Here is a 25895-nt window from a genome sequence, read left to right on the forward strand (position 1 = left end):
CGGACCAGCAAATTCTACGAGTCAGTGAGAATGATACATTTCTTTTGAAAGGCTTGACGTCACTTTGAAACATTTCCTCTGTTTCTTGTTAGCTACTGCTGTGAAAGAGCTTGGATCCCTGTGTTGCTGGAGAATCATTTATCAGACCCTCAATGCCTGGTAAACTGGCCTGGGAAATGACACCTACATAAGTGAGTTGGGAGATCAGATACATGCAAGAAATCTCCAAGTATTATTTTAAAGGGCAATAGAGTTATCCTGCCTATGGTACTTGAGCCTACGCTGTAATATTCTATGTTTGATTTCAAGTTACTCAGCGGCAAGAAACCAGACCCACCATCACCCGCCACCATCCCATTAGATTCTACACCTCTCCATGAAGTCCAAACGCCACCGCCTTTCAAAAACACCACAGCAACAAATATGGGCCTTGAAGGCTGCAATAAAACAGATGCTCCGATCAAGTGTCTTGTGTCTTATGTCAGGATAACCTGAACTTGCTTGATCTTTTGTTTCATTTCTTCAATTCAGCTTGACAAATCGAGATCAATCACCGAAGGAGACTCGAAGCTCAAGTTCCGCTCGTGTCGATTACATCCTTATGCTCAACCTAATCAACGTGGGGCAGTCCATGCAAACGTCTATATCAGGGGTTCCCAACCTTTTTCGTCCCGTTTACCCCTGGCAACTTTAATAGCACAGAACAATGTTATTTCACTTAAGGGCCTGTCCCACGGGCATGTGACCTACATGCGGCGAGCGCGACCAAACCGGAAGCGGGAGCCGCGCGGAGGTCGAGAGATGCCCGTACAGGGCCGGTCCCACCAGCATGCGCCTGCATGCGGCGAGCGCAACCAAACCAGAAGCGGGGGCCGCACGGAGGTCGAGTGAGTGACGTGAAGTTCGAGCGAAGTCCGCGGGAAGTTCGCGCGTGACGTACGGCGTCAAGGCGCTGCGTACGGCGTCAAGACACTGCGTATGCTCGTCGAGGCGGTGCGTACGGTGTCGAGGCGGCTGCGGGCCGGCAGGCCGTTGCCGCGCGGAATTTTTGACCACGGTCCGTTTTTCGGAGCCCCGCGCGATGTCGGGACCAGCTCCGCACAACTCCATACGGCTCCGGCGATTGAAGTGGGACCGGCCCCGCGAGGCCGTGCGGCTCAAGCGACCACGTTAGGTCGCGCTTGCCGCATGCAGTCGCATGCTCGTGGGACAGGCCCTTTACTTATGAACAACTAATGATGAACAGATACCGTATACCAGAACCAAACACAGTCAGTCAATGAGAAACAATATGTACAAATCCAGAATCAATAAATCTGGGAACCCTTGGTCTATATTGAAGTATATAGAATATTAAAAGGAATGTCAATTCCCCCACAGCTGCTTGTTTTATTAAGCCACATTCATTTGTGAGGACTGGTAGGATCCTGTTCGCTGTTATCCTGTGGTTTAATGGCCTAAGATATGGATGGAATGGATGTCCACCGCTTTAAATACAATGACCTCTATCTGGAAACACACATCCACCTTCCAAGATACTGTTTGGTACTGGGAATTATATCAATATTACAGTGTGTTGAAAGGAACTGAAGATGCTGATTTGTGCGGAAGATAGACAAAGAGTGCTGGAGTAACTCAGCGGGTCAGGCAGCAAATCTGGAGAAAAGGTAGGGGTGACGTTTCAAGTCGGTCTGAAGGATGGACCCGACCCAAAACTTCACCCATCAAGAGAAAAATACTACAGGAAAAGAAATAAGGATTTGGGCGTGGTGAAGTCTGGTTCTCTACAAGCTGCTAATTAGCCCATTTCCTTGACACGAGTCAACAGCTCTCCAATGTGTTTGTAGTTCATTTAGTTAAATTCTTAAATGCTTGCGGGAGGAAGCATCGATTTGAACTGAATGAAGGTCGCGTTACTTCAGCCCGAGTCCCATGTGGATGCCAGGGATACAGTTGTCTGCATTGGCTCCTTGGTTGTTTGCTTGTGGCCTTTAAATAGGAAAGTCAGAGCGAGTGCAAGGCCGGTCTTCCTCTGTCCAAGGGAACTGCTGGCCATGTGCATCCTGCGACTGCTCGCTCACTTCCTTCCATTGGACACGGGCAGCGGTTGTGCCTTTGTTCTCCAATCGTTCAGACACATGCTGGGCGCTTATAGGCACAGTCTGTGCACCATAAAAGGAAGAGTCGCTGAGAGAACTTCCACTCACTGTGGCAAATACTGCTTCACTGGACAGTGCAGCAGCAGCAGCAGCAAAGAATGTGGTGCATTATAACACTGCTGCACCTTTCAGGTCAGTGGGGGCGCTGCAAGATGGCTGCCCTGCCAGCAGCATGTTCGTCATTTCTACTTTTTTTGTCTTTTTTAGTACGTTCCAAATGTGTGTTTTAATGTCTCTTTGTGTGTCTTGTGTGGGAGGTGGTGAGGGGGGGGGAAAGGTGGGGGGGGGGGGGAAATCGCTTTTGGTCGCCTCCTCCACAGAAAGAGGCCACTTTTTCCATGTAACCTCCCTCGCGGCCTAACACCATGGATGAAGCCTGAAGCCGAGGTCTGCGGAGCTTCTAGTCCGGCCGCGGCGTCCAGAGCCTGGGATCCCTCGTTGGAAATCCCCAGAGAAGAGCTCCGACCACCAGCCTGCAGCCTACAACATCTTGAAGCCGCGGTCTGCGGAGCTTCTAGCCGTGGGCGTGGCGTGGACTTACCATCCGGAGCGGGATCCCTCGCCGGGGATCCCTGGAGAAGAGCTCCGACCACCGGCCTGCAACATCCTGAAGCCACGATCTCCGGTAGGGAAGCACCGATTCTGGACTTGCCTTCCAGACGAGAGGGCCTGTACATCTAGCCACCTGCAGCGGCGACTGCAGAGGTTTATGGCCCCGAGCACGGGGGAACAATGGAGGAGGACTGCATGTACTCTGTGCCTTCCACCACAGTGAAAAATGCTGTGGTGGAGCCGCATCTCCTGTTTTCTCCCCATAAATCCTGACACCCTATCCAATCTCTCTTTGTTATAACTAAAGCCCCTCCATCCAGGCAACATCTTCTCGGTGGCCACTCCAGCACAACCATATCCATCCTATTTAATGTAGCAACCTGTCCTCCTCCATTGTTCCCCTGTGGTCGGGGCCATAAACCTCTGCAGCAACCTGAAATGCACCAGGATACTCACAGCTAATCAATATTTTGTTAAGTTGTAACATAATGTACAAGCTTTTATATTCTATTCCCATCAAATGAAGGCAAGGATGCCATTTGAAGCCCTCTTCAAAGCCCTATCCGCCTACACTGGCATCTTCATGTAACTACAGACTTATATTCCTGTGCTTCCAACACTCCTTGTGGCCTGCTCATTTATTGCACATCCTATCCTTATTTGATTTACCGCTCACTCCTTTATATTCCATCCACAAATGCTCCACTCAAACTCTCCAGCTGATGAATACTTACTGCAGCCTCAGAATGCCTTCCCTGCCAACTACAACACCATCAACTTATGTCATCAAACTTACATCTCAGCATTCATGTCCAAATGATTAATATGCACCACAAATATCCATGGTCCCAACAACTCTGATCATAGATTTCAATCAGAAAAGTATCCTGCCATCACCATCTTCTTCAACCTATGACCATGCCAATTCTGAAACAGACCTGGCATCTTGATCTGGATCTCATCCACTCTAATCTCTTTCAGCCTTTCGTTCCAAGATGTCAAGCTCCTTAGAATATTTTCTTCCTAGCCTTGGTCACCTTGTAAGCATCTATTGGTAATGGCTATTAGATCATATCCATTTATCTCTACTTATCACTAATGTATCAACCTTGTTGAAAATGCGGTGAGATTCAGATGAAGAGATTATTTTCTGGTGCACTTCTGTGTATGCTCCACCTCTTCCTGCCCTAAAACCCTCTGGTTCCCATTGTCCATTAAACAATCCTTCACTATAATCACGGTGTACCCTTTCCAGAGCGGAGTCCGGTCCAGAGCTTCAAGCAGCAGGCGCGGCGCAGTCTTGCCATCGCAGAACGGACGATGGCATCCTTTGCCGAGGATTGCCAGTGTTGGAGCTCCGACTGCTGCTTGTTGACTTTAACATCGGTCTGCGGAGCATCTAGCCACGGGCACGGCGCAGACTTTAACATCGCGGAGTTGCGATCCTTTGCCAAGGATCGGCAGTGTTGGAGCTCCGACCGCGGGGCCTGTGGACATTAACATCATGAAGCCGCGGTCTCCGGTAAGAAGCGGCCGATTTGGGAACTCCAAGCCGCGGAGTGTGTTCCGATCAGTCCCGACGTCGGAGTTTCGATCATCCCGATGAGAGGGCCTGAACATCTGTAGCGGCGACTGCGGAGGGTTCAAGGCCCCGACCACAGGTGAAAAAAGGAGGAAGGTGACTGAACGTTATTGCCATCCATCACGGTGAAGAATGCTGAATCCACTGTGGTGGATGTATATGTTAAATTCTATTGTGTTCTTTTCACTTGTATGGCAACTCAAATATCACTGTACCTTAATTGGTGCATGTGACAATAAATGTGAACTTGAAATTTGTTAAATATCACTACTTCTACCCTCCCCACAACTGCTCACTGCTAAGCTTTGCTCAACTCATTATTCTGTTCCATTCAATCAAAGCTCATCCCATCAGAACAGCTTCTCGTTCCTTACCACTGATAGTGCTGTTCAAGGATTGAAAACCTATCTCCCACACAAATCACTGACCCACTCTTTCAACTCCCTGCTCTTATTCGTGTTATGTTAATTGACATTTGGCTCAGTCAGTGGCTCTACTATGTAACTCGGATCCTAGTGACACATAATCATGCAGGGAAACCTTTCTCAGTCCGATTTATGTCACTGGTACCAGAATGAACCTTAACAACTTCAGGCAACACAGTGGCGCAACAGTAGAGTTGCTGCCTTCTAGCGACAGAGACTCAGGTTCAAATCCAATTACGGGTGCTGGCTGCACGGAGTTTGTACATTCTCCCGAACCGTGTGGGTTTTCTCCGGGTGCTCCGGTTTCCTCCCACACTCTAAAGAGGTACAGATTTGTAGGTTAATTAATAGTGGTGAAAATTGTAAATCATCCCGAGTGCGTAGGATAGCGCTAGTGTACAGGGTGCTACTTGGACGGCGCGAACACGGTGGGCCGAAGGGCATGTTTCTGTATCTCTAAAGTAAAGTCTAATGGGTATTCATTGCTATGTCGGGACGACAGATGGCACAATGGGCTAAGTGTTCGGCTGGCGAGTGCATACTGTCGTTGTGTCCTTGGGCAAGACACTTCACCCACCTTTGCCTGTGTGTGAATGTGTGTGAATGTGTGTGAGTGATTGGTGGTGGTCGGAGGGGCTGTAGGCGCAGATTGGCAGCCACGCTTCCGTCAGTCTGCCCCAGGGCAGCTGTGGCTACAGAAGTAGCTTACCACCACCGAGTGTGACTGAGGAGTGAATGAATAATGCGATGTAAAGCGCCTTGAGTATTAGAAAGGCGCTATATAAATCCCATCCATTATTATTATTATTATTATTATTCTAGTGTTGGGGTGGGAGATTGCAACCTTCACGTGGTCCGCCCTGTTTCGATGAATGCAATCAACAATCAAATGCTAATCTAATCTAACGATCAGTCTGAAGAAGGGTTTCGGCCGGAAACGTCGCCTATTTCCTTCGCTCCATAGATGCTGCTGCACCCGCTGAGTTTCTCCAGCATTTTTGTGTACCATCAAATAGAACAAGTTGTCCGACAACTTTAGGCTGTGCACGCCATACGCAAGAAGACGAAGAAGATATTCCAGTGTTAAGGGGTCAATTTTAGTTAGACCTTAGCATTGGTTCATAATTCAGTGTCAGTCACTTTAAAGTTGGTAGAAAATAATCAGCTAATTAATTTCCTGCCGTCTAGTGAAGTCACTCTTTGATTACCTTGCTATAGCTCAGATTTATTAATTCAATCACCAATGTTGCCTTAAAATATCAGCACTACATCTGCGTCCCTCAATTCTCCTGCTCACTAGAAGCCACAGTTTTGGGCCGAGTAGAAGTTACCTTGGAACTAGATTCCTTGATACGTTTATGTCCATGTGAGAAAGCAAGTCACAAAAGAACTTGAAAAATAGAGAGTACAGTCTGATGGTGTATCTGCACCAGAAATGGCCTCAGCCGCCATCACCAGTCACAGCCGCTCTGCACTAGTCTAGCATGCCAACAATTTACAAGCATCCAACAAATATAATGGGAAAATTCTGTAATTCAGCAAAAGTCTAACTCAGCCGGTCAGATTCCTCAAGTGGAAAGACCTTCTGTCGATGAAGAGAAATGAACACAGATTTATTTTTTACTGCCCTGGAAAGTCACTCACAGAATTAAGAGAAATATTGGTAAACTTTCACAGGTATTTCTGAAAATGTGACCCGTGTTTCTAACACAGAAACACATGGAGGATGCTGGCCACCCCCCAACAACATCACTCGCGATGCAATGCATGACAAATATCATTTGAGTAAAGTTTAAGACTAACATGTAGTTCATAGATGGCACAGACCTTGGCAAAGACCTTGGCTTTGTCTCCACCCTCAGACGCTAAAGAATCATCCCTAACTGGACCACTACTTGGGAGTCTGAGGCTTTGGTCTTACTCAAGGTGGGTTTCCCTACACCTTCTCATCCACAATAAGTGCCCCTCCTCCACTGGCAATCACCTCGTCCTCACCTCCTGTAACCAGTCCAAAACACTCCCGACTACTTCGGTCAATGTCTCTCAACATTCAATATTCCAATTCTTGCATAGATTGTAATTAATCTTTCAGAATCAGGATAGCAAACCAGAGGTAAATTACATGTAGGAAGGAAATGCAGATGCTGGTTTATACCGAAGATACACAGAAAACGCTGAAGTAACTCAGCGGGTCAGACTGCTTCTCTGGAGAAAAAGTATAGGTGACTTTTCGGGTCAATCCAAAACGTCTCTTCCTTTTCTCCAGAGATGCTGCCTGACCCGCTGAGTTCCTCCAGCATTTTGGTGTCCATCAGAAGGAAATAATCTCTAGTACGAATCATCAGCTCCAATAAGAGATAGTTTTATGGTCTAACAAAGATTCATGGGGGAGTGAAGCCAAACCTGGGAACTCTCGGTCTGATCCCAAGTGTCTGGTGAATAGAAAATTATTCGCTATCAATACTTTTAAGTGAACAACTGTAAATGCAGACTTAATAGATACAGCCTTAAAGCTTTCTCGATCGTTCAGTACCCATCTCCTCCCTGCGAGCTGCCCAGCCACAATCAGGACCATGGGCTGGCCTTCAGGTAAAAGGCATCAATCCTTTGTGCTGGCCTCAGAGAGGGCTCCCATCAAAGAATTAATACCCATTTCTGGTTGCCTCAAGAGAAGTTGGAACTTATTAAACTATCTTTTTTTAACCATTGGCTCAGAATAATTTAAATTATGGGGAAACGATGTCCAATTCTGAACTGATATACACCCCCAACCTCCTTCCACATCCCGCCTTTTAGTAATCAGGCTGCTCATTCATTAAATTGGAAATAATGTCGATTTTTTATTGTCTTTCAATGTTGCTCATCCTTGTTGAACCCAACTATAATCTTGTCCTGAGGCATTATCTTTGCTTCCCAATGTATACACTGTTTTGATTTCAAAAGGCTCCAACACTGAAGTACATGGAAGATACAACAGGGCCAGATCACTCAGCCCGACTGCTGCATGCAAGTATCAATTCTCCACGCCAAACATTTTGTCCCCCTCTCCCCTCCCACCCCTCCCCTAAGCTGGCAGTCACACACTGTCCACTTTTTCAAATCTGCCAGCATTATTCCTGCCTCAGAAACCAATTCCTAATCTTCATTCTTGTACATTCCCCCACGCCACCTCTACACCCATTCCTTGATACTCCTTCAAATGACTACCACCTACATTATAGGGCCCTTGCCAGACAGTTCCGAGACAAATCACTAATGAATCTACTGTAATTGTGGGGAAGGTAATCTGTCCCTTGTCATGCTGTTCAACCCAACTTCAGCAGCTGCCGTGTTCAGCGCACCTCGCTTCTCCAATCCCTAACCATCTGGCTGCGTGACATCAACCGGTTCCGTTTCTGTACTTCCAGCTGCTGCCTGCGTCACCAACATAGTGTCTGATGTTCGCAAGGATCTGCAATCAGTCCTGCTCTCCCATTTCTCTCTACCACAGGAACAGAGTCTTCTGCATGGAGCACAGATGCAGTGAGGGGGAGCAAAGTCACATAATGTAACAAATGCTCTTAGTCGGGGGGGGGGGGGAGTTCCCCCTGCCATAGGTACCATGTAATCCCGTGCTACCTGCTCCATGGTCGGATAGTCGGCAACTAAACTGTCTCCCCCTCCTGGTTTGCCAGCCAATAGACAATAGGTGCAGGAGCAGGCCGTTTGGCCCTTGGTTGATCCATATAACCATATAACAATTACAGCGCGGAAACAGGCCATCTCGACCCTTCTAGTCCGTGCCGAACATATAATCTCCCCTAGTCCCATATACCTGCGCTCAGACCATAACCCTCCATTCCTTTCCCATCCATATAACTATCCAATTTATTTTTAAATGATAAAAACGAACCTGCCTCCACCACCTTCACTGGAAGCTCATTCCACACAGCTACCACTCTCTGAGTAAAGAAGTTCCCCCTCATGTTACCCCTAAACTTCAGTCCCTTAATTCTCAAGTCATCCACAATCAGTGCCCCGTTCCTGCCTTCTCCCCATATCCCCCAGACTCCGCTATTTTTAACGGCCCTATCTAGCCCTCTCTTGAAGGCGAGGGGGCCGTGGACCCCCAGCAGGACCAAAAACAAGACCTGTCAAAGGGCGGATGAGCTTCTAGCGAGCCAACGGCCATCCACACTTCAGTAGAAGTTGCGATCACTGTCGTACACAGCATTGCAAGGAATGATAAAACACACACACCAAAATCCTATACTTCCAGCGGCGGAAGTCCGCAGGAACTGGAGGACGGAGATGTGTGGTGCGTCCGTCACCGTACCCGTTGGAAACCTGCACCACTGCGTCGCTAATGTTTTCAACGATGAAGTCTTAGTGATGACTCTTTGGTGACCCTCGGACTATCCTTGGTCAGACTTTGCTGGCTTTACCTACCACTAAACGTGTCTACACAATGTAAATGGCTCGATTGTAATAATGTATTGTCTTTCCGCTGACTGGATAGCACACAACAAAAACATTTTCACTACCTCGGTACACGTGACAATAAACTTAACTGAACTGGCTCAAATATATGGTCCAAAACTCATTTCAGGATTAAGTTTGGTTAATTCTCTGATGAGTAAATGTCCAACAAATGGACTTGGAGACTTATAGCTTCAGACTTCTGGATAATTAGATGAAGAATGTTGGCACAATCTCATAATTAATTACTCAAACAGCATGGTTTTATTTTCTCCCATGGACAACCTGCTCTCATTTCCAGTTAGAATTAGTTTATATAAGGACTATTATTCACCTGTTCTCCAGTTTGAATAGAAGTATGAAATAAAAAACATATGAACAATGCCAAAAATAATGTCATAACAAACCACTCATGATAAATCAAGCAGATAAATAATAATGAGAGAATAACAGAGGAAACATTGGCCAGCTTTCTTGATTAGAAATCAATGACGTCAGATGAGAAAGGATTGAATAGGTTGTTTAGACACCTGCAAGAAATGGTATTAATTTGGTCATGGTCCTATTATCCAACACCCAGGCATCCACTCTTGGGAAACAATGATCAACTTCAAATATAACACCAGCATCACCCGCAATCTGCACGTACGCAGCAATTTTAATGACCCATGATATCCCAAAGCTCTTCAAAAGACAACACGATTTGAGCAACAAGCAACTGAAGGTACAAGGACATGATATCAACAGCATGGTTGAAGAGATAGCCTTTTATGGAGAATCTCAAAGAAGAAGTGTGCGACACAGTTGATGGCCTTGGCAGCTGCACTATGCTGTTGTGTGCACAACATCGAGGTTGTGGAAATATCCGCAGCTGGAAAACACAGAGGGTTAACAGGCGAGTGAAGCTTGATCCAATACAGGCTCATGGTCGATTTTCGTATTTTGTTGAATACTGTGGTTCAAAGGAACTTCTGCCCTCCCTGGCGTGGGCTGGAATGGTTCGTATCAAGCGGATGATGGTACAAAACCTCACTGGGGCAGAGGGAAGCTCGCCCATGACATGCGGGTGTTTGAAGCATCTGGAGGGCATATGCCAGTCAGGAAAGGTAATGTTCACAATCTGCCTGGAACTCAGCTCAGAGCTATCTGCTGCTCTTCACAAACCCCACGGGACCAAGGTATGTCCTGCACCTGCCCCGTTCACATCACCCTACATGCAGTCCCCACCCGATCTTTATTAGCATCGAAGTTCAAGTGAGTTTATTGTCATGTGTCCCTGATAGGACAATTAAATTCTTGCTTTGCTTCAGCACACAGAACATAGTAGGCATTTACTACAAAACAGATCAGTGTGTCCATATACCATAATATAAATATATACACACATGAATAAATAAACTGATAAAGTGCAAATAACAGATAGTGGGCTATTAATAATCATAGTTTTGTCCGAGCCAGGTTTAATAGCCTGATGGCTTTGGGGAAGTAGCTATTCCTGAACCTGGTTGTTGCAGTCTTCAGGCTCCTGTACCTTCTACCTGAAGGTAGTGGGGAGATGAGTGTGTGGCCAGGATGGTGTGGGTCTTTGATGATACTGCCAGCCTTTTTGAGGCAGCCACTGCGATAAATCCCCTCGATGGAAGGAAGGTCAGAGCCGATGATGGACTGGGCAGTGTTTACTACTTTTTGTAGTCTTTTCCTCTCCTCAAGCCTCAAACGCAAATAATCCTACTGCACCACCATGAGAGATAATCTGCAGAGCTGTCAGGCAGCATCACCCAATTGCCAATTGATTGATTGATTGAGATACACCATGGAACCAGGTCCTACAGCCCACTGAGTCCACGTCGTCCTTTGATCACCCATTCACGCTGGTTCTCTGTTACCCCATTTTCTCATCCATTTCCAAATTAGCAGCAACTTTACACGTAGGAAGGAACTGCAGATGCGGTTCACGCCATAGACAGACACAAAATGCTGGTGTAACTCAGCGGGACAGGCAGCATCTCTGGAGAAAAGGAATAGGTGGCTTTTCGGGTCCCTTCGTCTCAACCTGAAACGTCACCTATTCCTTTTCTCCAGAGATGCTACCTGACCCGCTGAGTTACTCCAGCAATTTGTGTCTATCTTTAGCAGCAATGTTAAAGTGGCCTATTAACCTGTAAAATCTGCAGGTATTTTTGGAACTTGGGAGGAAACCGGAGCACCCAGACTAAATCCATGCAGTCACAGGGAGGTTGTGGCAAACTCCACATAGACAGCACCCAAGGTCTTGGTCAAACCCAAGCCTCTAACACAGAGGTAGCACAAATCACTGCATCACTGAGCCGTCACCCCCTGGAACAGTGTCCTATGCAGCTAACCAAAAATTGAAAGTGGCTTTTCCAATGAAGGTGGCTGGTATTTGGGAATGCTACACTCACAGCATTTCCATGGATAATGGATCTGGAAGGTCACCAACTTTGAAACCATCGACATTAAAATAAATGGTGACAAAACTTGGCTGTATGTACCAGCGCATTTCCTCACAGTATCCAATAGACTGCATCTTGACTTTATAGTTCTGGTTGACTGTCTATATAGAGTTTCTGGTAAATTAAGAAGATAACTGCCTAGAAATTGAATTTCATCCAGCAAAGATGTGAGGAAAAGTGCTCAACAGGTTTTGTGTTTAGTACTAATGACAATCCAGAAAACTCCCCAAATTATGCAAATAAATCCCAGTTTACAATCTTGCTCTCAATGTTGCCAAGAATCAAGGAGATGATTGTCAACTTCAGAACGGGAAAGGAATGGGGCCATGCACCTGTTTTCATCAGTGGAAAGACAGTGGAGAGAGTCAAGAGCTTCAAGTTCCTGATTGTACACAAATCTGGTGATCTGTCTGGGCCTGGCCCATTGATGCAAAGAAAACTTACCAACATATCCACTTCTTCAGAAGCTTGAGGAGATTCAGCATGTCGACAAATATTCTGTCGGACTTCTGGCAGACAGCATACTGGCATTTGGCAGTACCTTGCTTGGTAATTCAAATGCTCAAGAACGAAGGAGACCGCAGAAAGTGGTGGACACCGCCTGGTCTGTCCCGGGTACCGACCTTCACACCATCGAAGGATGCGCTGCCTTAAGAACGCAGTTAATACAATAAAGGACCCCTACTTCCTGGCCTCAATCTCTTCTTGTTGTTACCATTGGGAGGAAGGTACGGGAGTTCAGTTCAGGTTCCAGACCTGTTTATTCCCAGCACCATCATGTTCTTGAACCATGCCACACAACCCTAATCACAATCCTATCTCAGCACCAAACCTCTCAGGACTTTGCATTACTATGCCTGTTCTATATACTTTGTTTTTTGCACCATCATGGTCTGTTTATCTTGAACAGCTGATAACTTGTTAGTTTAGTTTAATAATAATAATAATGGATGGGATTTATATAGCGCCTTTCTAATACTCAAGGCGCTTTACATCGCATTATTCATTCACTCCTCAGTCACACTCGGCGGTGGTAAGCTACTTCTGTAGCCACAGCTGCCCTGGGGCAGACTGACGGAAGCGTGGCTGCCAATCTGCGCCTACGGCCCCTCCGACCACCACCAATCACTCACACACATTCACACACAGGCAAAGGTGGGTGAAGTGTCTTGCCCAAGGACACAACGACAGTATGCACTCCAAGCGGGATTCGAACCGGCTACCTTCCGGTTGCCAGCCGAACACTTAGCCCATTGTGCCATCTGTCGTTATGCAGTGTCGAAACGGGCCCTTTGGCCCATCGTGTCCGGGCCAACCAATAATCACACTAGATCTATCCTATACTCAGGACAATTTAGAGAAGCAAATTAATCTGCCAACCAGCATGTCTTTGGAATGTGGTAGGAAACCGGAGCACCCGGAGAAAACCCACGTGGTCACAGGGATAACGTCCAAACTCCATACAGGCAGCACGGGCGGTCATGGTGGCGCAGCAGTAGAGTTGCTGCCTTACAGCAAATGCAGCGCCGGAGAACCCGGGTTCAATCCCGGCTACGGGTGCTGTCTGTATGGAGTTTGCATGTTCTCCCCGTGACCTGCTTGGGTTTTTTTCCCCAAGATCTTCAGTTTCCACCCACACTCCAAAGACGTACAGGCTTGTACGTTAATTGGCTTGGTAAATGTAAAAAATGTCCCAAATGGGTGTAGGATAGTGTTAATGTGTGGGGAGCGCTGGTCTGCGCGGACCCGATGGGCCAAAGGGCCCGTTTCTGCGTCGTATCTCCAAATTAAACTAAAACTAAACTAAACTTGCAGTCAGGATTGAATCCGGGTCTCTGGCAGTGTAAAGCCAAAACTTTGCCACCCCATATTTTGCACTGTGGTTGCGTCAAACATGTCTGCAAAGCGGCAACAAGCAAGATTTGGTTTCCACCTTGACTTGGGCTTTCAAACATGATTTGGAGTTCCCAAGTGTCTGCACACACCACAGCTGATACATTTGTGTCACAAGGGAGTGTAAGGAGTGGGTGACAGCATTCAAGGACCCTCCCCATGTTGATCACAGAACAGCAGCAGAAGTTGAAGGAAAAGGGAGGCTGCGGATTTGGGAAAGGAGAGCACACGTCTTCCGTGAGGGTGGCAGCGCTACCCTGCGCCACGTTTACCAGTCACTGACACAGATTGAGCTGTGTACACCAGGTAGCCCTGTGCCACTGCAAGCCACAAACTCATCCCTCTGCTGAAATGACAGGATGTATGTCTGCTGCACACAGCTGCAATAAGTGATACAAAAGCTTGCAGCGCTGTGCAAAATATGCATCAAGACTGGCCGAAGCAAACAGCAACACAGCGCAGTCCCGTTAATTCACACATCCATGCCGACTTGCCAGAAGTTTAGATGTACAGCATCTTTGTCTCACCGAGCCCACGCCAACCATCCATCGCCCATTCCTAGTTGTGCTAGGTTAACCCACTTCCTCACCCACTCCCTGCAAATTCGGGGCAATTTACAATCAGGGTACAAACCAGAACGTCTTTGGGATATAGGAGGAAATCAGAATGCCGAGAGGAAACCCATGTCAGGATCGTAGCCGGGTCTCCGTCAGTGAGGCAGCAACTCCAACAGCTGGTCATGGGTTGAAGGTAGTAGGTTGGATGCTATCACTCCAGATACTATAGGCAGTGTAAAGGCAAGTGTCCCACACAGTGGCAGCCTCATTATGGGAGCAGATGCTGTTGGAGCAACACCAACCTCAGTGCAGTAAACAGCAACCTGGGAACAATTTTCCAATGGGCAAGAAATCATCATTTTCAAGTTCAAACAAATGCCAAATAGCTTTAATATAAAATTATGTACATATAACATTGGTGTGACCTTATTCCATCTCTAAGCTAATGTTTTACCTCTCACTGCCATTAAAACGTGAATCGCCAATCTGAAAAATTTGTAGCTCATTGGATCTTGTGCCAATGTTATTCGCTTAATATAAGGGGGGGGGGGGGGAAGAGAAAGGAGAAGAGGGATGAAAAAAAAAAGAAAATCCAATCGCCAAAGGTTTCTAGGTTAATTGGCTAGGTGAATGTAAAAATTGGTGTGCGGAGGTCGCTGGTCGGAGCGGACCCGGTGGGACGAAGGGCATGTTTCCACGCTGTATCTCTAAACTAAACTAAACTCAAGAAGGGTACCAGAAGATCAGAAAACAACCAAATCTGACTTCCATGTCAGAAGACAGAAGGCAGATAGGAAACTATAGTCCATTTAATTTTATATTCATTGCTGACAAGATGCCAGAGTCAATAATCCAAGAGGAAATAACTAATCATTGAGGAAAGCCAAGTATAATCAAAACTAGTCAACATGCTTTTATGAAAGGTAAATCATGTTTGACTCATTTGCTTGAATTCTTTTGAGGATGTGATGGGCAAAGACAAACTTGTTGCGACAGAGTCTTTACATTTCCAAAATGAATTTGTCAAGGTGCCACTTAAGAAGCTGGTGAACAAATTTACAATCAAAGGGTATTTAGGGGAGAGTATCAGCATGGATTGAAAACAACAAGCTGGAAGAAATTGGTCCTTTACAAGTTGGAGGGATGTAACCAAGTTCAAGTTCAAGTGAGTTTATTGTCATGTGTCCCTGATAGGACAATGAAATTCTTGCTTTGCTTCAGCACAACAGAATATAGTAGGCATTGACTACAAAACAGATCAGTATGTCCGTTTTCCTGATCCAGGTGAGTTGATTGAAGTTGTATTTAAGCCTTTTGGGTTCTGGTGCTCAGTGGAGTAAAAGTGGGATTAGTTATTTGTTCTCAGTTGTTTACTATTGACACGGATCTGAGGCAGGGAACGAACTGCATGGTGTCCAGGTTTACCAATACTATAAAATTGACAGGAAGGCACGTCGTCATACGGACGTTGCGGTTCTGCATCACGATATAACTAAATTAAAGGATTGGGCAAAAATGGAGTTTACTGAAGTGAGCTGCAAGGTCAGGAGCAATCAAAAGGCAGATTATTATCTAAATGGAGAGACACTGCAATGTGTCAACTTCAGAAGGAACTAAGTGTTCTGTTGCACGAGTCATAAAATGTTAGCAAGAAGGTCCAACTAGTCGTTATGAAGGCATGTTGGCCTTAATTGCAAAGGGGTTGGACTTTAAGAATAGGATGGTTTTGTTGCAGTTGTACAGAATGTTGTTGAGGCCTCATCTGGCATATTGTGCACAGATGTAGTCCACTTGCATGAAAAAACAAACTATAGTAGCATTGGAGGCAGTCAAAGTACAGTCACCAGGCTAATTCCTGGGAAAAGAAGGTTGTCCTGTCAAGAGAGGCTTGCCAGGTTGAGTCTATGTTCCTTGGAATTTAGAAGAATGAGGGGTTACCTTATTCAAACATGCAAGATCCTACTTCTTATTGGGTATGGCATGACGGGGGCTTGACAGTGTAAATGTAGAGATTTTTCCACTAATAGGAATATGAACAAAGGGACATAAACTGTGGTGCATAGAAATGTCTTCTCTCAAGGGGGTACCAAATCTCTGCCCCCTGAAGGTAGTGGGGGCCAGATCATTAGATATATTCAAGGTGGAGACAGGTAAATATTTAATGGAATTACCGACTATAGTGAACACAGCAGACGAGAGGTTGAGACCAGCCACGGACACATTGAATGGTGGGGCAGGCTCAAAGAACCTGGTGACCTATCCCGGCTAATACTTTATGTTCCAGACCAGTACTGACTAATTTTCTCTTTTAATCAGCATCATTAAAGCATCAGTCTGAAGAAGGGTCCAGACCCAAAACATCATCTATCCATGTTCTTCACAGATGCTACCTGACCCACTGAGTCACATGAATTTTTTTTTGGTAAACCTTGTTCATTATTGCATTACTGTGTGTGGCTTTTATAAATGCAAGTCTATCTCTTCTCTTTGATTGAAGTGACTGCAATAACCAAAATGTCAAACCTAATGCCACTAGTCTGTGAATGCTCTTCACTTTGTGTCGTTGTGCATTGAAGATTCATATTGACTTTAAACTACTGCTCGTTGTAATCACTCAATGTCGGAGAAATGAATCAGAATATTTTACTCTCGTCTCATCAAAGTGCAAACAATTTGTCCAAGAACAGACTGATGCAAATGGCACACAATTTTGGGGGAAAATGCTCGGAAGTCTTTGTTAAATTAGAACTTGCAACAAGAACAACTTGCATTGATTTAGCACAGAAGGGACACAAATCGCAGGAGTAACTCCGCAGGTCAGGCAGCATCCATAGAGAACATGGATAGTGACGTTTTGGGTCAGGACCCTTATAGACAATAGGTGCAGGAGTAGGTCCTTTGGCCCTTTGAGCCAGCACCGCCATTCAATGTGATCATGGCTGATCATCCCCAATCGGTACCCCGTTCCTGCCTTCTCCCCATATCCCCTGACCACTATTTTTAAGAGCCCTATCTAGCTCTCTCTTGAAAGCATCCAGAGAACCTGCCTCCACTGCCCTCTGAGGCAGAGAATTCCACAGACTCACCACTCTCTGTGAGAAAAAGTGTTTCCTCGTCTCCGTTCTAAATGGCTTACTCCTTATTCTTAAACTGTGGCCCCTGCTTCTGGACTCCCCCAACATCGGGAACATATCCTGCCTCTAGCGTGTCCAAACCCTTAGCAATCTTATACGTCTCAGACCCTTCTTCAGACTGCTACTTTATATTGATATAACAAGACAAAATGTTCCAAGGTTTTTCATATTAGTGTTTCCAAATTAATTTGCCGCCAATGGAGACCTTGCAACAGGTGACTGGGTAATTAGACACATGGCACAGTGACACAAGAGTAGAGCAGCTGCCCCACAGCACCAGTGACTCTAGTTCCATCCTCAGCTTGGTCACTACCCTGTGTAGTCTGCACATTCTCTCCAGGACTGCACAGGTTCCTCCGACATACATAAGGCACACAGGTTGGTGGATTAATCAACCACTGTAACTTGCACCTAGCGTGCAAGTAAATGGGGGAACCTGGAGTGGGGGGGGGGGGGGGGATAATGGAGTGTCTGTTGGCGGGTGTGGACTTGGTGGGCCAAAGGGCCAGTTTCCATGCTGCACAACTCCACAAGTTTGCATGCCACTGAAAGAGAAGGATCGTACTCAGAAAGAGAAGGATCAGCCATGATCATATTGAATGGCAGTGCAGGCTCATAGGGCCGAATGGCCTACTCCTGCACCTATTTTCTATGTTTCTATGCTGTGCCCACATTTACTGAGATACAGGGAGATTAAAGAAATTTATTATTGTAAACTGGGGCTAACTTTTGCATCTTAAAAGCTATCCCCAATGGATCCAAATTTGAAGGTTATTTATCCATAAGAGGCAATGGAAAGGAGCCAGGTCTGATAGTTGCGTAACCCAACATTTCCCCTTACTTCAGTCCCATCTAAAAGACAGGTGACTCAACACAGAGTTCAAATGTTGGATCTTCCCATGTTGTGTGGCCCATGTACAAGAGAGCAGCCTGTTTACCAAATGACCTTGGAGGGCTTATGGTGAAAGTGGCTTTCGGCATCAGTGCTGCACCATCTACAGTGAATAGGGCACTGTGGTTAGGTTACTGGGCTAGCAGAGTTCTAGCTATCTAGTTTTCTTCTCCTTTTGTTCACTTTTCCCATCCCTTCCTCAACCTCCATCATCACACATTGCAAGCTTCCCTTTTTTCCCCCCTCAGTCCTGACACAAGATCTTGACCCAAATTGTCAACTTCCGCCTTTCGCCCCATCACATGCCAGCTGTTCTACCAGCATCCTACTTTTTGTGCGGGGTTCAGTCTGAAGAAGGGACTTGCCCCGAAACGCCACCCATTCCATCTCTCCAAAGATGCTGCCTGTCCCGCTGAGTTACTCCAGCATTTTGTATCCATCCTGGTTTTTGTTCCAGATTCCAACATCAGCCATCTCCTGTGTCTTCAGATTTCTGAACTACCGCCATCGTACCATTCCACCACGACGATAGGAGAATTTACATTCAAATGCTGAAATATAACCTGGGTTTGATATTAAAACAGCAACCATGGAATTACTCAGTGCTGAAAGAACCCATCTGTTTCACTAATATCCTTCAGGAAAGGATATCTGCAGAGCTGATCCAATTTCCCTGGTGCAACTCCAGATTCACTGACATGGTTAACTCTTACTGTAACTGTAAAGGTAACTTAACTGGTTAACGGTAGATTGTTAACAGGCTCCTCGGTACAGGAATGATTAAGCATGGACAATAAATGGCAACAAAATCAAATTAAAAATAAAACTCACCCTACCTGCATTATTATTCCCTTGAATACAGTGTGAAGCAGTCGCCTGACTCACCATTCTCTTTTTCTAGCCTGTTGTACAGGGTCTGTTACGCAGACCAGTAAAAAGACCCACTCTTTTAAATCCAGGGACTGACACACCAGGTATTAATAGTCACCTACTGACTTATAGCCCATTTTACCCACTGATTTCAGTAATGGACGTTATGAAATGGTGCTGGTAATGGTTGCTCTGCTTCAAGTTGAAGTGAAAGTAATTGTTACTGTCTTTTTCTGAAGTGCAAGGTCTCTCCAGCGGTGGGCATCTGACAGCACTCTGCAAAGCACGGCTCAGATACAGAGACCTGAGTGGGGTCAGAGGGAAATGCTATTCTTAGCTACATATAATGATTAGGTAGGCAAGGGAGGCTAAGCATTTTCTTTACCAAGACCCAAGCAAGCTTGAAACGGGCAGCAAGCAACAAATTCAGTCGTTTTATTCTAAAAGTGTAAGGCGGCTGCTCTTTTGCTCAGCAGCTCATTTCACACAAAGCAAGATCCCACAAACAGGTGGCCGGTAGCACAGTGGCACGGCTGTAGGGTTGCTGCCCGACAACGCCAGAGACACAAGTTCAATCCTGACTACGGGTGCTTTCTGTACGGGGTTTGTACGTTCTCTCCGTGACCTTTCTCCGAGATCTTCGATTTCCTCCCACTCCAAAGCCGTACAGGTTCAAGTTCAAGTGAGTTTATTGTCATTTGTCCCTGATAGGACAATGAAATTCTTGCTTTGCTTCAGCACAACAGCACATAGTAGGCATTGACTACAAAACAGATCAGTGTGTCCATATGGACACACTGATCTGTTTTGTAGTCAATGCCTACTATGTTCAGTTGTGCTGAAGCAATATATTTGGGACGACAGATGGCACAATGGGCTAAGTGTTCGGCTGGCAACCGGAAGGTAGCCGTTTCGAATCCCGCTTGGAGTGCATACTGTCGTTGTGTCCTTGGGCAAGACACTTCACCCACCTTTGCCTGTGTGTGAATGTGTGTGAGTGATTGGTGGTGGTCGGAGGGGCCGTAGGCGCAGATTGGCAGCCACGCTTCCGTCAGTCTGCCCCAGGGCAGCTGTGGCTACAGAAGTAGCTTACCACAACCGAGTGTGACTGAGGAGTGAATGAATAATGCGATGTAAAGCACCTTGAGTATTAGTATTGAGTATTGAGTATACACCTTGGCGCTATATAAATCCCATCTATTATTATTATATATACACACACACACACACACACACACACACAAAATACATATATACTGTAGGTAACTGACTTGGTGTAAATGTAAATTGTCCCTAATATGTGTAGGATAGTGTTAGTGTGCGGGGACTGCTGGTCGGCACAGACCTGGTGGCCCGAAGGGCCTGTTTTCGAGCTGTATCTCTAAACTAAAACTAAACTGTCTCGTGAATTTTGCCAGGACACAAGATGAATAAATAATGCCACAGGATCCTTGCCTCAAGAGCCGGCAGAAATGTCAACAGTTCCCCCATACTAAGTATATGCAAGTCACTAATATAAATGATTCCAAGTGCCATTGTGCGAACACGGAAAATGTTCCAATATTTAACACTTCCTGCTAATTGATCAGTTAATTCATAGCAACTACCCATTGGCATTATCCATTTATGATTGAAACCCATCTCCAAAGTTGTTACAAAAGCTCAGTTGACAATTGGATGCAGTATTGACACCATCCAAACTGGTGTCTTCAAGAAGATGCATTAGAGCAAGGCTCTATCATTCTCATCCAAGCCTAAAAGATCCAATGCCGTTATTTTGAAATGCAAGCCAGTGCGCTGGCTAATATTCTAATTCCTCAACCATCACCGATATGGTGGATTATTATTTCACTGCTGGTGGACCTATGCAGTGTTCAATGTGGTCATGTTATCCTACAGACCTTAAATTCCATGTGTTGTAAACAACACTAGTTGCATCTCAATGTCATGAAATTAGCTCCTCTTACTTTATACTCCAAATTCATAAATCAAGCAAACATGTGCACAAATAAACATATTCTGTTCAGTGCTGTTTAATATGCACGAGCCAGTCTATTTTTAATAGAATGCGCAAACTTAACTGCATGCCATCTTCTTCAATGATGGAAAGGTTCAACATTTGAGTGCATAAAACAAGACTGAAGTTTTTGTAACCAGAGGTAAAATGTAGAGAACCCGAGGCCCTGCTTCAATGTTGCCAGACTTCAAGCAGAAAGGGATGGGCTCCAGAGAAAGGGGTGGACATATGAACCTGATGTAGCCCTCATCCTGATGCTCACCTTTGCGTGTGGCTGCATCAAGCTATGCGTAAAGTATGCAAATACCTCACGTCACTTGCCTTCCAACCGTCTCCAGTGTTGTGATGGACATGCCTATGATTTGTGTAGTGAACCTCAGTTGGATCTTGTAGAATCAAGGAACTGCAGGTGCTGGTTTGCACCAAAAGACACAAAGTGCTGGAGTAACTCAGCAGATCAGGCAGCAGCTGTGGATGGACATGGATAAAAGTCTGAGGAAGGGGCCCAACCCGAAACGTCACCTATCCATGTTCCCCAGCGATGCTACCTGACATGCCGAGTTACTCCAGCTCTCTGTGGCTATCTCTTCTTGCCACACAAACCGTCTTTCACGAAAATGTTTCTGCAGAAAAACACCTTTGACTACAAGACCATCAGTCAATGGACAGTATGGAGGGTCTATCGGAGAAGGACAAGATACATATAGTGAGGAAGTCACCAATGTGGACTGTTAAAATCATCGCTAGAACCCACACAAACGCACTGGCAGACAGCGAGAAGGGCTCTCCCCATCAAATCCTTCCTGCACAGTTGGAGCCCAACTCCCACCCACACACTGCCCTCGAGATGGCTGCAGCTCGTATGAGATGATCACCACCTCCCAGTTGACCTTGTACTAGCCAAGAAGAACTGGAAAAGGACTGCATGGCCTTCATCAAGGTCTGCCCCAAACAGTACTGCAATGACTCTCTGTTCCCAGACTATTCTCAGGGACGCACATTGAGACTGTTGCTGGAACATAGAACAGGAACAGGCCCTTCCATGCTGAACACGATGCCTAGTTAAACTAATCTCTTCTACCTGAACATGGATACATATACCTCTCTCTGCCTGCATGTGATCCATATCTCTCCATCCCCAAAATGCATAAAAATGCTCACCGACTTCAAAAGAAAATTGACATTTTGAAAATACATGAACTTTCACATTACGTGAAAAACAACATGAAAAACTCTTCCTGTTGATCTCTCTCTGGTAAAGTTGGTGTCCCATTTATGCAACGTTAGTAGTATCTGCACATCCTGTTTTTGCAGCCTGGACAAGCACCTACCTATTTTTGTTATTCAAATATGTTTCAGTTTATACTTTCCCCAGTTTTTGACTGCTCTTCCTGGACATCCTGCTCTTTTGTTTCCAAAAGACACTGACACAATCTCACCCAAGTGGGCACTTGTCCAATGCCCGATTCCCAATCCTGTACTTGCACGGTGTTAGCCTGTGGTGCACAAGCCAGAGTCAAGCAACAGCAGTCATGAACATAAAAGGATCAGGATCATTATCGACAGAAAGACGTCTTATTTTGTAACTGTTCTCGAAAATAAAATCCTATTTGTACAGAGCATTTAATCGCATCGGATAGCCAAAAATAATTCACAGCACATAAAATGTTGCAATGTAGGGAAAGACACAGTCATGTTTCCAAAACAAAACGCTACACAATTACAACTTTTGTCTTTGTTCACAGTCCAATATAAGCAGCATTCTATTTTTCAACATAGCACATTGCTATTTGCATCACTTTGGCATGCAAGCATATAATCTCACTGTGACTTATCACATGTGGCAATGAAGTATTCATTCATTCAACTTTCCAAACACAATAGTGAATCTAACATATTTTTACCAACCAGGTGTAGAAAGGAGCTGTAGATGCTGGTGTATACAGAAGATAGTCACAAAGTGCTGGAGTAACTCAGAGGGTCAGGTAGCATCTGTATATATTTATATAATGGTATATGGACTCACTGATATGTTCTGTACTCATGCCTACTATATTGTGCTGAAGCAAAGCAAGAATTTCATTGTCCTATCTGGGACACATGACAATAAACTCTCTTGACTCGACTTGAATTCTCTGCCACAGAAGATAGTGGAGGCCAATTCACTGCAAGTATTCAAGAGAGAATTAGACATAGCTCTTAGGGCTAATGGAATCAAGGGATGTAGGGGATAAAGCAGGAACAGGGTACTGATTCTGGATGATCAGCCATGATCATACTGAATGGCAGTGCTGGCTCGAAGGGCCAAATGGCCTCCTCCTGGATCTTCTGTCTATGTTTCTATCTCTGGAGAAAAAGGATGGGTGACATTTGGGGGCAGAGCCCTTCTTCAGACTGGGGTCCTGGGAGTGTGGTTGGTGGAGCCAGGACATGCATCATGAACTGGATGGAAGTTGTGACCAGCCATTTCAGTCACATTTCCACACTTAAAAGTTTTCTCAGGTCACCTCTTCTAGTATTTCAGAGATCAATTGTGTCCTCTTATTAATGCTTCCTTCACACACACACACACACGTACTTTCCCTTCTCAGCGGCCACCCCCACCACTTGGTCATGCAGCCTCTCCCATTCTCCAGCATGTCCAGACTTTTCCTTCAATCCTCTGTCCCACCAGCATTTGTGCAAGTTCAAACAAGTTTGATTTCGAACTGTCCCCAAAGCTGTCCTGTACACCTGAAACTGTTGGTACACAAAAATGCTGGAGAAACTCAGCGGGTAGAGCAGCATCTATGGAGCGAGCGAGCTCCATAGATGCTGCTGCACCCGCTGAGTTTCTCCAGCATTTTTATGTACCTTCGATTTTCCAGCATCTGCAGTTCCTTCTTAAATACCTGAAACTGTTGCTCTCTTCTCTGCTGCTGCCTGGCTATCTCTAACACATTCTCCTTTTATTTCTGATTTTCTGTGAAATACAACAATCTAGTTTAATGACCCCAGTTGACGTAAAGACACCAACCAGACATTGAGATGAACTCACTGACTGGGTAAATGATGCCTCAGTTTAAAGTCTCAGGGGCTACCAGCTCTCACGGCGCGGCGCTCCCTCACAACGCGGCGCTCCCTCACTGAGCTACATATGGATATTAAACTCACTTTTGTGCTCAAACGTGTCAGAGCAACTAAGTTCAAACCAGATGCAACACATTGGCACATTCTCTCCTTTGACTAAATACAATCCCCTTAGTGTACTCATACCAGCTCTTGAGCAACACCCTTAGCTTTGAAGATGAAACGTTAAATATGTTAACCACTTCCTTTTTTTTCTGCATTCAACACTGAATGGAAATCAGCTGCACTCAGTCACAAAACAAACCCATTTCACCCATGCTTCATTAGCAATTAAAGGAGAAGAGAGAGAGAGAGGGGGAAAAAGTCGTTACCTGAGCTACTGATTTTTTGCAGCAATCATTCAATTCCCTTTAACAAAAGTGGACACGTTGAAGAGATTTGAGAGGCTTTACAGCATCTCGACAGGATTTTCGGTCAGGCGCGCCTTTGAATGTGGAGAAGTGGGCATGCTTGAAAGAATCCAGAGAGTTTTCATCAACACTGGGCGCCGGTGCAGCCTGACATCCGCTGCCTTCGTGTTCACATAAACACACACAGAGAGAGACACACACAAACACGCGCTCAAAGTAAGAGGGCAAAACTCGGCAGCGGAGAAAGTGAGGGCGTCGCCTCCACTCAGCCAGTTCCTTGCCAATCACTCGCCGGCGCCTGGAGACAGCAAATGCGGTCTGTCTGTCTCTCTGCCTCCAGCCCCCAGGTCCAGCCCACTCACACCTCCTCTTTCTTCAACTTTGAAGACTTCTCCCTATCGAATCATCACTTAACAAGCCTGTTTTCAGTGGCCTGGAGGCGAAGCCGGTTTAAGCAAAGCTCCCCTGGTATTTTATTTTTTCAAAAACTACGAAGCTCAGAGTGTTGCAACTGTGGAACTTTCGCTGCACGTTGTGAAAACAGAATCCTGCAGTCGCCTGGTTGTTTCCCCCCCAGGTAGACAAAAGTGCTGGAGAAACTGCAGTTTGCAGCAGTATCTATGGAGCGAAGGAAATAGACAACGTTTCGGGCCGAACCCCGAAGGAAATTGACAACGTTTCGGGCCGAACCCCGAAGGAAATTAACAACGTTTCGGGCCGAACCCCGAAGGAAATAGACAACGTTTCGGGCCGAAACCCAAGGGGTTTCGGCCCGAAACGTTGCCTATTTCCTCTGCTCCATCGATGCTGCTGCATCCGTTGAGTTTCTCCAGCACTTTTGTCTACCTTCGATATTCCAGCATCTGCAGTTCCTTCTCAAACAACGGGATGTTTCCCCACCCGGTTCTTGCCCGGGGTGATTATATTCCACATGCGCGACATTTACCAATGTCTGTGTATTTACTATTCACATAACATGTGCTCTCCCCTCCTTGAAAACAGCCCCCAAACACCGCGGCTAACAGGTTGTCATCTGGGAACACACTTCAGTGTGCAGTCTATTGCAGGCGCTGCTGTTGCTACAGGAAATCCCCATCGACTTATGGATATGCAGGGAATGGAGGAATGTGGATCATGTGTAATGAAAGGGGTAGGATCATGTGCAAACAGATGAGATGAGTTTATCATAGCATTACCTTCAGCACAGACATTGTGGGCTGAACGGTCTGTTCTTACAGTCATATTCATAAGTAATGGGAGCAGAATTAGGCCATTTGGCCCATCAAGTCTACTCCGCCATTCAATCATAGAAGCATAGAAAATAGGTGCAGGTGTGGGCCATTTGGTCTTTCGAGCCAGCACCGCCATTCAATATGATCATGGCTGATCGTCCAAAATCAGTA

General features: G+C 45.8%; 1 protein-coding gene across 4 annotated transcripts in view; it reads right to left on the reverse strand.

The window, feature by feature from the left end:
- pald1 (phosphatase domain containing paladin 1) overlaps positions 1–24774 on the reverse strand; it is a 188600-nt gene extending 163826 nt beyond the window's left edge. For 3 of the 4 annotated variants that reach the window (XR_004410053.1, XM_033012959.1, XM_033012957.1), the window contains exon 1: positions 24454–24774. The gene's annotated coding sequence lies outside the window, so the exon portion shown is untranslated. The remainder of the gene's footprint in view (positions 1–24453) is intronic. The other variant, XM_033012958.1, reaches the window with a different exon arrangement.
- Between the last annotated feature and the right edge of the window lie 1121 nt (positions 24775–25895).

Source organism: Amblyraja radiata, chromosome 37 (genome assembly GCF_010909765.2).
Source record: "Amblyraja radiata isolate CabotCenter1 chromosome 37, sAmbRad1.1.pri, whole genome shotgun sequence".
In the NCBI taxonomy this organism is placed as follows: domain Eukaryota; kingdom Metazoa; phylum Chordata; class Chondrichthyes; order Rajiformes; family Rajidae; genus Amblyraja; species Amblyraja radiata.